We start from the raw sequence: 12455 nt of genomic DNA, 5'->3' as shown, positions 1-12455 counted from the left end.
AAAACTATTATTATAAATAAATATTACTCATTACGTAATATTTACAAAATGTAAGTATAATATGTAAGGTAATACAAGAGAAACATTAATTGTAAACTTCGGGTACTTTAAAGTCGGTTTAAAGGTATTCATTGTAGCTAAAAACCGCCTTATATACAAAAGTAAAACTAATAATAATTAATAGTATATATAATTAAAGAAGTTTTTGCTAGAGATTTGTATTAATAAAAACAAAACGCTCTGTCAGGTGAGATTAATTTGTTTGTATCTTTGAAATAGTTTTAAGATTTTTATAATCGTTTTTAATAACTAGAAGTTTGTAAAATATGTATTTCTTACGCTCTGCGGGCTTTTATAATATTTACTTACGTAGCCATATAAGGTAAATGAAAATGTTATCTTGTGACATGCCATTTAGGACAATTTGTGGTTATATCTAGGCTGATTTATGTAAAAGATAATAGATTTTTTTTTAAATAGCTATCTTTTATTAAAGCAGTATTTCTATTGCGTGACACTTTTACATATTTTTAAATCGTTTACTCTTTTTCATCTTAAAATAGGAAGATTTCGAAGTACATATATGGGATTCGGCCTACATACGCTATCTATATAAACCAAATAGCTGACCCTTTAAATAGATGACGCAATCTCACGTCACGAAATAATCTTTACAAAAGGGAAAAGATTTTAAAAGGCAATATTTTACCTCACCAATCCCTTCCCTTCCTGCAATGTTTTCATGTTACTTATAACTCAGGCCCTTTCAATTAACCATTACTTTCATCTTACAAAATATGTCTCATTATTTTGTGTAAATGTTTATATTATAGCTTTAAATATTTATATTAGACTTAATATTATTTTAAAACAAATTTAATTTTTGTATACAAACTATTCTTACAAAATTATATATTTGAGTTGTGTAAACCTTTAACCGCGTGTTTTAAGTTATATAATTCTCGAAAGCTCAATATGTTTCACGGCTACACTCGATGGATATGAAATATAACATCCTTACATAAAATACCATGAACGTAATAAATAAAAGGCAACAAAACTTGGAAAGCCATAATATATTTCACCAATAAAATGTTCTCGTACTACGATTACGCAATACATTTCATCCGACATACCACTGTTTGATTTATTTGATCCGAAAACATTTAGTACTGTAAGGTAAATGTAATTTTAGCTTCTGACAACTTCTCGATTGAGATTAAAAAACTTTCCCCACGAGGCCTGTGGCATAAGAAAAAAATATTAATGAAAATTTTCGGGACATCCGAACGATGACCGAAGTTGGGTTCATCAAAGTATCTTCTGGTTCGGATAGGCAATTAAGAAATTCAATTTTGTTACTTCCTCCGAGATGAGATTACAATGCGACATCGAGTTTGTGACTTGTTAACGAGATTTCATGAAATTAATGCAAAAATTTATTCGCTTACTCTAGTCTTGGCGATCACTTTCTGTCCCCAATTGTAATGACAGAAAAATTAAGAACATCGTTTGTTTAGCTGCCGATTGTTTTAGATTTGATACTTTTTACTTTTCTATTCACTTTTTATGTACTGACCGATGTTGTCAATTTTAATATGAAAGCGAAATAACTTTTTCTCCACGAGTTTTGAAAGCAATAGTCAATACTCGGATAACTAAAGTTCTGACACAGTTTCTAACACTTCATTGAGGAATTCGTTATTGTAATGAATGTTTGATTTAAAACATATTATTATACATATTATATTATAGCCAGTAAATAAGACTCAGAGCCACGGTATTTAACGAGTTTATAATAGCTAGAACCAAATTTAGTTCATCCTAATCAAATCCAAAATCTGATGATATCAAAGTAACTTAGGAAGATGCCACAAAACTTGATTCTCTAACTACTCCTCCTCTTACATCGTAACTTAATTTCTAAGGATGAAGTTAACAAAGAAAAATAAAGAAAGCGATATCAGTCTGGGCTTGATAAAGTCAAATAACGAAGAACCTCCAACTTTAAGAATTAATGATCACAAAGTTTGCGAATCTACAGAAATATAAGTAAATATTACCAAAACGCTGAGCCCTCAAGAAAAAAGGTCTAAGACAAGTGGACCGTGGTAAAACCGTTTATTAGGCTCTCGAATAAAGCTCTATAGACAAAGCTATAGTCCAACTTATAGTGAAGTATTAGTCAATAATATTATCTTTTTAACTTCCACATGATACCGATTAATTAACTATTAAGGTATAGGATATATAATGTCTGATTAGTTTATTTTTAAAATTATACATATTTAGAAACGATTATCAATCACGTACATCGTGCATTTGTAGTACCTACTTTGAATTGTGTCAATATTGGTTTAGATGTTTATTTTTTCGTTTCGGATTGAATTATATGTATTTGGTTACAGTACTGCGTGTTACGCTTTTTATTACCTTACAATGGTTGCTCGAAAAGATGGTTCGAATGAGAAAAGACCGCCCGTGGGAATCATTTAAGATTTCCTGTTATATTAGTTTTGTAATGCACCGAAGTATTATAATTATAAATAAATACTGAAAAGATGCTTTCCTAAGCAGTTCCACAGTCCATCCCTATTTTGTGACTAAAAAAGGAGGCCTTGTTTAACATATTTTATGCCTTAAGTAATCGTTAACCTTTAATGTCTTAACATGAAATGTTTAAAGACAGATTTTATTAAACTAGTCTGGCAATGAATACTGTTACATAAAAACTTTAATTTTTTTCAACTTTTAATTATTTTGAACTTGGAACACGTATATTATTTTAAAAAACTTCTTTCGATTCTGCGCCATTTTACATATTTTTTCGTTTTCATTATTAAAATTACGATATGGAATGAGGTGTTAAAGAAAATAGGATTTACTTTTTTCAGCCGAAATTAAAAAAAATAGACATTGCTATAACATAAAACTTCGGTTATATTTACATGCACATCCAACTTATAGTTGAAGGAAAAATAAACTACACACAATAACCACCCAATTTCAAATAGTTTCAAGAATGTTTCTATATAATTTAAACAATATAAATCCTAAATGACAAAAATTTCATTTGTGAAATAATATTTTTGTGGTAAATTTTTTTGGCATATGTAAGTAACAAACCTAATCTATATATATATCTTCTATATATATAAAAAGAAAATGGTGTTCGTTTGAGGCTCTTTCACGCTTAAACCACTGATCGTATCGACATGAAACTACCACCATTCGATGCGAAATTTTGGTTTGGTTGGTGGTTATGGCTATTTATTTTTTTTTAATTCCAACGTTCCTTCATTTTTTTATTTCTGTTTTACTTTTATGAAAATTTTTCCCGCTAATAAAAACAAAAGAGGCTTCCTAGAACCGCAAAACGTCAACATCTGTTAAAAACTCGATTTTCGAAATATTTCAATTTTCTTAGCGGGAAGTTAAAAAGAAGAATAATAAAAATATGAAAAAAAAATAAAATAATGAAACATAAAATTTATTTTAATTCGTCCAGCAAAGCGGGCGCGAAACGGCTAGTAAATAGCATATAATTAAACGAAAGAAAATTAAGTTCATCAATTTTAATTTAAAATAGTTTCTACGTTGGACGAAAAATTATGTGTAACGGAAGAACTAATTAACGGCTTTCGATACAAATCTAGGTATAGGAGCATTTTGTGTAGAATTTCGTTTCCAACTATTTTATTTAATCACAAGAGCTGGCAACGTCTTCATCCGCGTGGATATTGCAATCCTGAGGGAAATAAACGAGATGAAAAGCTGAATCTGTGCTCAACCTACCTTGGCATAGCTGTAATGCTAAAGTATTTTTGAAACATCCTTGAACAATAAAAAACGTGTATTTTCAAATACTAGATACAATCGTTATATTATTCTAACATACGTATTCTTAGCATTTGGTATATATGATAAACATTTCCTATTGATACTGAAAAAAAATTAAAAAAAAGCAGATTTCAAAAAAAGCGCAATTAGTTAGAGGCGTCAATGCGCTAAGGGAGCGTTCAAGTATTACGTAACGAATTTTGGAGGGGGGGGGGTCCTTTTCTAAAACGTTACGATGCGGGGCGGGGATTGAATTACGCGTTATTGTTAATATTATTCGACTTTCCAGTAATTTACACCTCATAATGGTAACTTTTAGGTATAAAGAGTCACTAGGTGGTCACGAAACGTTTTACTATACTTGGTTATAGTGCTGTACTTGGTTACAGAAAAACGTTACGGTGCGTTACACGGGGGGGGTGAATAATATCCAAAAGTTGCGTGACGTAATACTTGAACGCTCCCTAAAAGGAAGTTTAAAACGAAAATAGGCTTTTATAGAATAAAGATATCTACTTATTTGTGGCAAACTTTAGTGGGTGCCTTTGTTAGTCAGTCTCGCCTCGTATAATATTTTGTATGGTAGCGATTTTGCAGTCGCTTAAAAGAAATACCAACGACAAAATGAGCGACGATACAATCGAATTTCAGCTCCTTGAAACGTAAGCATTCAGCAACAAGTTGATTTATTTGAAAACGTGATTGAGTTGAGTGGATTCGTGAAATCGTAAAATTTTAGGGTAAATTTAAAGAGCGGTTGATGCCAAAGAGGTATTTCTAATAGCAAGTTATTGAATAGTACTTATTCACGCTATTTATGAGATTTTAGTGATTGATTTCAAATAGTCATTGAAGTTGTTGCACGGATTAAATAAAATGTAAATTGTATGATTGAATTTTGGCTTATATAGTTGAGGATATCTAATATATAAAATTCTCGTGTCACAGTTTTCGTTGCCATACTCCTCCGAAACGGCTTGACCGATTTTGATGAAATTTTTTAATAATACATAAATATAATTAATATAAATAATAATACATACAACCTCTAATTTTCACCACACTACGATCAACCCCTATTTTTTATTATAAATGATATACATACATGGCAAAACAACGTTTGCCGGATCAGCTAGTAATATATAATAATACACTACCCTACCCAGTTATCTTAATACACTACCCGTCGTCCAAGATTATAAGTATAAAAGTTTCTCTAAGAAAAACTGGTTCAAAGCTCAAACTATATTACTGTCTATGGTTTACGCGATTAGTAGATGTTTAAGTATTTTGACGTTAACTAATGAAAACTCTTACGCTGAACACGTTTGCTGTAAATCCTTCTAAACAACTACTTTTTTTTTTAATTTATAAATCCGCGGTTATATTAAATATTTTATTGATGTTCATAAGTGTTACATTGTGTGACTTTTGGCTTTTTGACTTTTTATAAAGAAATTTTATTTAATAAACGATCACAATGTAAAATACAAGATCAATATTAGTAACGTTAGTAAACAAAACATAATTTAAGTGTCAAAGTTCCAATCATTAAATTCATTTCGTGTTTTAGAAATTTAGATAAAAAGACAATTTGTATAGATATTTGAGACATAAATATCTACTATTCAATTGTAAGCAGTTGCTGTTCCATCTTTTAGTCAAACCCGCGAATATATTGACGTTTTTAGAATTGATGCACCCTTGCCTTGAAGGACCCTAAATGGGTGCGGAAAAAATACGGTATAAGATTCAGAGCGACCCGATATGTCAAGGCAGCGACAAATGATCAAACAAGGTTACAAAATAGTAAAAGTACATTTGCGTACAATAGGGGGCAATTATAGTGGTATACTCGATATCTAGATATAATGGTTATATAGTTCCTTAATTTAACATAAATGGTATAATAAACGGAAAATATTTCCATATTGTATTAATATTTACAATAATATCCGATACTCTATTTAATGCTTCCGCAAATCTGCTTGTAGAGAATGGAGTGTTTAGTCTTATAAAACGCACATAAAAGGCAGCAAAAGAGCATTTATTAATACTGCCGGTAGATTTGTGCCAGATTTGTTAATATGGCACAGTTCGTTCAACATCGCTTCAGTAGAATTTAGACAACCATGACTGTTAAATTTAGATAATAAAGATTTTTATATAAAAATCTATATAATGTCATGAATAACCTGGTTAAATATCAAATAATAGTGAGAGTTTATCTAACAACTAACGAATTAGTACGGGAGGTAGCAACGTTTGAAAAGAAAGAATTACGCTTCTTAAAATGCTTTTAAAATCCAGTATTATTACCTGGACAGATAGGATGCGCACTAATGAACGCAACCGCTACCGCCAGCCAGATTGCCCAGACTCTAACCGAAAGTGCAAGAAGGAAGACATATCACAAAATCAGCTGACCTGTAATTCTTTCTCGAAAACGTTGCTACCTCCCGTACTAAATTGATCAAATGCAATAGTGTTACGATCAATAGATGAAATCATAAAATCATTACATTATTTTCCATTTGAGGCATATAGTTATCTTTTGTGATACTTGATGGAACCAAGTCAGATAGATACAGTTGAACTGTGAGTCTTGTACACTTCTTTGATAGAGGTCACATAATAATAACCATAATAAATGCAATAACCACTTTCTTAACGTCATAATATGTTGTCTAATCTAAACGACTGAAAAAATTGGATTTGAAATTCCACGTTACCTTAAGTGCAGCCGTAAATCGAAACCTCCAACTAAGTGTTCGTAGTTATTGTTGTTAAAAAACAGACGAGGAAAAATACGGGTTAAAATCAGTCATAAATATCGAGTCTGATGATGCTGCTGCTGATTTATTTAATTAACAATTTGATTAATTAAATGCTCATGTTTATAAATTTCATAATATAGTAATTTTATATATTTTTATGTCTCATGTAAAATTTACATACGATACAAAAAGGCTTGTTTTTCAGAAAACACTTTGTGATAAGGTACAGAAAGGTTCAGTAGAATTACTTTAACATGTTAGTATCCTGAGGGATTCGGGTTTTACGATACCGATTCGGGGTTTTTATAGAACATTTTGATAAAATGAAAACTAGGATAACTAATATTTCTGAGTGGTATCCGCAAATTAGTGGAAAAATGCTTCGCGTTTGTAGTCAAAGCTACTGTAATTATTTCCACCTCTGATGGGATTTTCCAACCAAAATATTACTAATAGTTTAAAGATACCTAATTATTTGACGTTTGTCGTATAGGTAACTAAGTATAAATTCTAAGTATATGCTACATTTATGTGCAAAGAACTGCATCTGTATTACATGCATGGAGCGTTTATGTACAACATAGATTAATACTATTATATATATATATAGAATTTACCAAATAAAACCGATTTTTTTTTTTCAATATAAGCAGGTGTCACCAAGAATACTGATTTAAATAATATATATATGTTATAATTTAAATAAATGATCAAATCAGCAGCTTTTTAAACTAATTCAATATTATATCATAAAAATCTTGTAGTAATAACTTATATCGCACGACTAATACAGATTAATGCAAAAAAAAACAAATTTTAGTACAAACTCAGTATCAATCGAGATTCGAGAGCAAAGCGAAGTTGTCCTCTCCAAGTTTTCCAATTTAAACTTTAATTGTTATGTTTTAATCGGGAAAGAATTCGAAATGAAGTTTTATTTTTGTACTTTTTCATTTACAGTTGCTAATTTGAAACAATATTTCACACTGAATAATTATGCTACTTAATCGCTTTAAAAATTAAGTTATTTCTGGTGCTTTGACGTAGAAAAGTTGTATTTGTGTTACATGACAATTTAAATGAAAACAAAACATTTTTGATTCTAAAATAATTATACGTTGATACGTATTATAACGAGGAAAATATATATATTATATGTGCTGTCGTTGCAAAAATAAATAAAATATTAACAACACACATATTTTTATGACCAAGTATATTATAGCGATGTTTGCAGTATCTAACACCATTATACATAGATAAATATTTTTTCAAGCGACAGAAACTTATTAGACGGAACTAGTATTTTTATCTGAAATGTACGCGGACATAGTTTTACTTTTTAGTAAGACAAAAAATAGCTAAAACGACAAAACTTACTACCGTTTCGGGTTTAAAAAGAAATAATATTCTTAATTTCATTACATAATACAATCTGGCTTTTTCGCTTTACACAGCTTTTTGGCTCCAGTTCAATTAAAGCTTAAATATATTCCAGCGTATAGGAACTCCTCTACAATAGCGTTGCTAAAAGCATTTAGTACGAAAACACTTCATGAATAGTGCCGGTGGAGCTTAAGACAAAGCTTCCTAGTTTTGGCTAGTTTTACTAAATTTTATTTCTTACACTAAAAACAAATAAAATGTATAAAATTAAATTCTGTTTTCAGCCTAAATACCAAGTAAAGATACAATTTTAATGTTGCCTAATTTAATCACGATTAGTTCTCATATTGTTAAAATAAATAAATTTATTAAATTAATAATAATAAGCAATGTTTTAGTGGGAATATAAACTAAACATAGTTTTTGTAATAAAAACCAATAATAATTTTGTTAGATATATATGATGCGCAGTAAGATGGTATAAATGGTAGTTAACACTTCAATATACTCGTATACAAATCGACGCAAAAAGCTGTTTTCGATAACAATTTGACAATTTTCCTTCAAATACAAAGTGTGTCTGTATAAGCGTAGTTTTGTGAAGTTGAGTGGATACTTCCCAACAGATATGGTCAGCAAGCATTTATACTAGATAAAAAAGTTATATTTAATTATTAAAGTCTTATTACAAAATAATTACATATGAAACAACTTTACGCAGCCATTAAAATTCGTATGAAATGATCGCGAAATGAAAATATTTAAGTCTTCAAATACAATTAATGAAAAGTTAAAAACTCGTATTGGAAACGCGATTCGAGATAATAAAATTAACATGTAGATATTAATTTCTCCATGAAACTCCCAAATCGCTTGTTGAGCTTTGCAGTAATTTCAAATGTAAATTGGCAATTTGGTGCGCGACGATTTCCAGACCGACCGATGTTGTGGATAATTTTATTCTGTTCGCTATTTAAGAGATTGAATATCAATCCTGTTTTGTGTATGGCGATAGTACTATATTTTTATAACAGCCGTTGTCGCAAACGGTTCCAGGATTCAATTATTAAATGGCACCTTATGAACATGTTTACCTAATATATTTAAAACATATATATGTTAACGTAAAATTGTAAAAACCGTTAGATTGTAATCTATCGGTTATCGGTATTCGGTAGATTGTACTACACTAACTTAGTTATCATTCAAACTTCTTTGGTCAATTACAGATTAATTTTACTTCCCAACAATTTCATATAACTACCGAATAATAATACGTTAAATTGCAAGCAGTATGTTGAGTTGACAATCTTTCGACAGTTTACAATCTCGCGAGATAGATTACAATCTAACGGTTTTTACAATTTTACGGTGACATATATTCCGTACAGAATAGATACAGTACATACTAGAACATACTATGAATAGTATAATACTATACTATGTTATAGCCTCCATTTAACACGTTAAAGTGTAGTACTAGTACCACATACACTTCTCTATATTCGAATGTATATTGTCCAATTAAGAAGCAAACATGAAAGCTTATCGTATTATTTGAATATAATAAAATAAATTTAATCTGTTTAATCTTTTTAGATAAAAGTAAATCACCAGAAATAACATTTACTTAGCAAGAAAAATCCTTTAATCGTTCGTTTAATTTTACATTTGAAACAGCGATGTTTGTTTGTTTAGGTTTTAATGTTTGCATTTTTGACAGTCTGTTATTAAATATGCTTTATAAATTATTACTTTTTAGTAACAGCTTTGTAAAGGTTATTTATTATATCTATAACAATAATAATCTGTGGAAACCAATCTTAGCACCAGATTGCATCCGTTACTTCCATATTTTTTTATTTTATAGTCAAATACGTGATCAGCTTTTTGTATCATACACATGTCATAGATTTCTGGGTCTGAGACATGCCGGTTTCGTCATTATGTAACTATGCCTTCATTGTAAGAGCAAACGTTATTAGCGCACATAGAAATAAAATTCCATTATTGCACGGCCGTAATACTAATGTACGACCTCAGGGATGAGGGTCGCACGCTTAAGCCACTAGGCCAACACTGTGTAATATGTAATACGTATACTCATGTGTATTCAGGTTTTGTTTTTACATCCTTGAGATTTTCGGATATTCTTAAAAATAATTTACTATTACTAGGATTAAAAAACAAATTCCACTAATTAAGTACTTATCTGTCATTTCACCGTTATGGCTTATAATTCAAACAAAAACTAGTATGGAAACATTTACTAATGAAGTCCACAAATGTAGTTTGGCAAACAAGTAATTTAGAGTTTTTGTGGTGTTCCACAAGGGAACCCTTTGGACTCTAATTGTTACATCCGCATAATGTACGAGGAAACTCAACTTACTGATACTTAGGAGCTAGTGATATCCGAAGTGTGCTGATGATGCCTAATAATCAAAAAATAAGTCTACAGAGAATGCTTTTTCACGTTTTACTACTAAACAGTAATGAATAACAATATATTTAAATTGCTTATTTGGACTTGCACTCTTAATAAAATATAATGTAAAAAGTGTTAATGAATTTACTTACAAGTGGAACGTAGTTCTTTTTTATCGGATAGGGGGCAAACGCGCCTACTGGACTGCCAAAAAGGGCAGTCATTGCAGCATTTTAGTGGGTGCTGTTGCCGGCCTTTGAAGGAGGAGTATACACTTTCTTTAAACAATTGGAGGTCGTATCTCTCATGGAAGAGTCGATTCCACAGTTCACTAGTTCGTAAAAGAAAGTGTCTTGTGAAGCGGATCATGGAAGACATCCATCAAGGTGATGCTGATGAAATTTTGAATTAATACGGCAACAACGGTGTTGAAATGAGGAGATTCTAATAAAGTTATAAGTATTTTAGCCGCTGTACCCTACCACTGCTAATATTTAATCTAAAACCTTTTCATTCTTCCATATTGGTTCATTAACATGACGCAAATTTTAGATTTTACATGAGACATTTCAGTTGATAACCTGAAAACAATCCATTTGTTTACAAGACCCTTTATGGGATAAATTTGGTGCCAATCCTAATCAAATGACACTTCAATCATCCAGATCGGTCTACGGACGGACGAGTTGCTTGTACTGGCACAAAAATTACACATTGAATTGATACTCTAATCCTTTAGTTTTAAATTCGGCGTAAAATTTCATATTTATTACCATTACTATATACCTTATATTTACCATTATAAATTAGGAGACAATATAGTTTAAATATTTTTGATGATTTTTACCATATTTGATTTATTCAAATTTGATATGAAAATGTGCCATCTACAATAATAACGGACACTTACATTGCAATATGAAAGCGGACACATTTGTGCTTCAGTTTTGACTATTGTTTTCTAGTTTTTGTATTGTAACGAAACCCAGGAGGACATTTTAATAAGATACGTTTATTACGAGTATAGCTTCATGTATGACTTTTATATTAACTACTAGAATACTATTTTACAGAATTTATTATTTAAATCATTAATTACAACATCATATCATATTAAAATGAATCGGCACTAATTGCACCGACGAAGCATCGATATTTTGCTATAATTAAATTTAAAATATTTTATCCATTCAAATAATTAAAAAAATATTCCGTTTATCCTTTAAACAACTTAATAATCTTCCGATTCTCCGATACAGTTTCACATAAAGCCATGTCATAAAGAGGTCAACAATGGACCCACAAGTCTAGCGAATACGGGGGTCGATATTATTGTAATAAAACATATTTACGACTAAACTCTCATTTAAAACCTATATTTTATCTCACAACGAAAAAAGAATCCGCCTACTTGGTATTTTATGTTTTACGTAAATTACAAATGTTATGAGTAAGGTATAAAAATATTTCAAACATGCATGAACGCAATGTTAGAACTTAGAAGCTATTTGCGACATTATTATTTTTAAATCAGCAAGGATTTTTGTGATTTTAATTTAACTATATTTTAATACTTACAGTTTTACATGTTGAACTAAACATCCGTCAACCTGAAATATAACAAAATTTTATTAACACAGCACACTGTTATATAAACAACGCAATGAAGGTAATGTGTGTAGTACTCGTATAAACCACAGACAATGTCTAATTTACACAAGCCTTAAATTAAATCACTAATTATTCTTCCTTTGGGTAATAAATCCCAAAAAAATATTTATTCGGTTGATGAAAACGATAATATAAAATAGTTAGCTGCTGCAAAAAATCGTTTTTTCTTTGAAAATCCTAAATATGTGATATATGGCACGCGCCTCTGTTGACGTCGAGATTATAATACGTTTTGTTCAATAGAGATTAAGCTTTGTTAGATTTTGCTCTTCCTTTAATCAAATTTACATATTTATATTGCAGTCGCATTTATTGTGTATAAGTACAGGTTATTACATAGTAGTGAGTATCGA

General features: G+C 30.1%; 1 protein-coding gene across 2 annotated transcripts in view; it reads right to left on the bottom strand.

The window, feature by feature from the left end:
- LOC125050854 (neural cell adhesion molecule 2) overlaps positions 1-12041 on the bottom strand; it is a 107163-nt gene extending 95122 nt beyond the window's left edge. For both annotated transcript variants that reach the window (XM_047650916.1, XM_047650925.1), the window contains exon 1: positions 12010-12041. The gene's annotated coding sequence lies outside the window, so the exon portion shown is untranslated. The remainder of the gene's footprint in view (positions 1-12009) is intronic.
- Between the last annotated feature and the right edge of the window lie 414 nt (positions 12042-12455).

This window comes from Pieris napi, chromosome 1, assembly GCF_905475465.1.
Source record: "Pieris napi chromosome 1, ilPieNapi1.2, whole genome shotgun sequence".
In the NCBI taxonomy this organism is placed as follows: domain Eukaryota; kingdom Metazoa; phylum Arthropoda; class Insecta; order Lepidoptera; family Pieridae; genus Pieris; species Pieris napi.
This window is presented reverse-complemented; position numbering and strand designations above follow the sequence as displayed.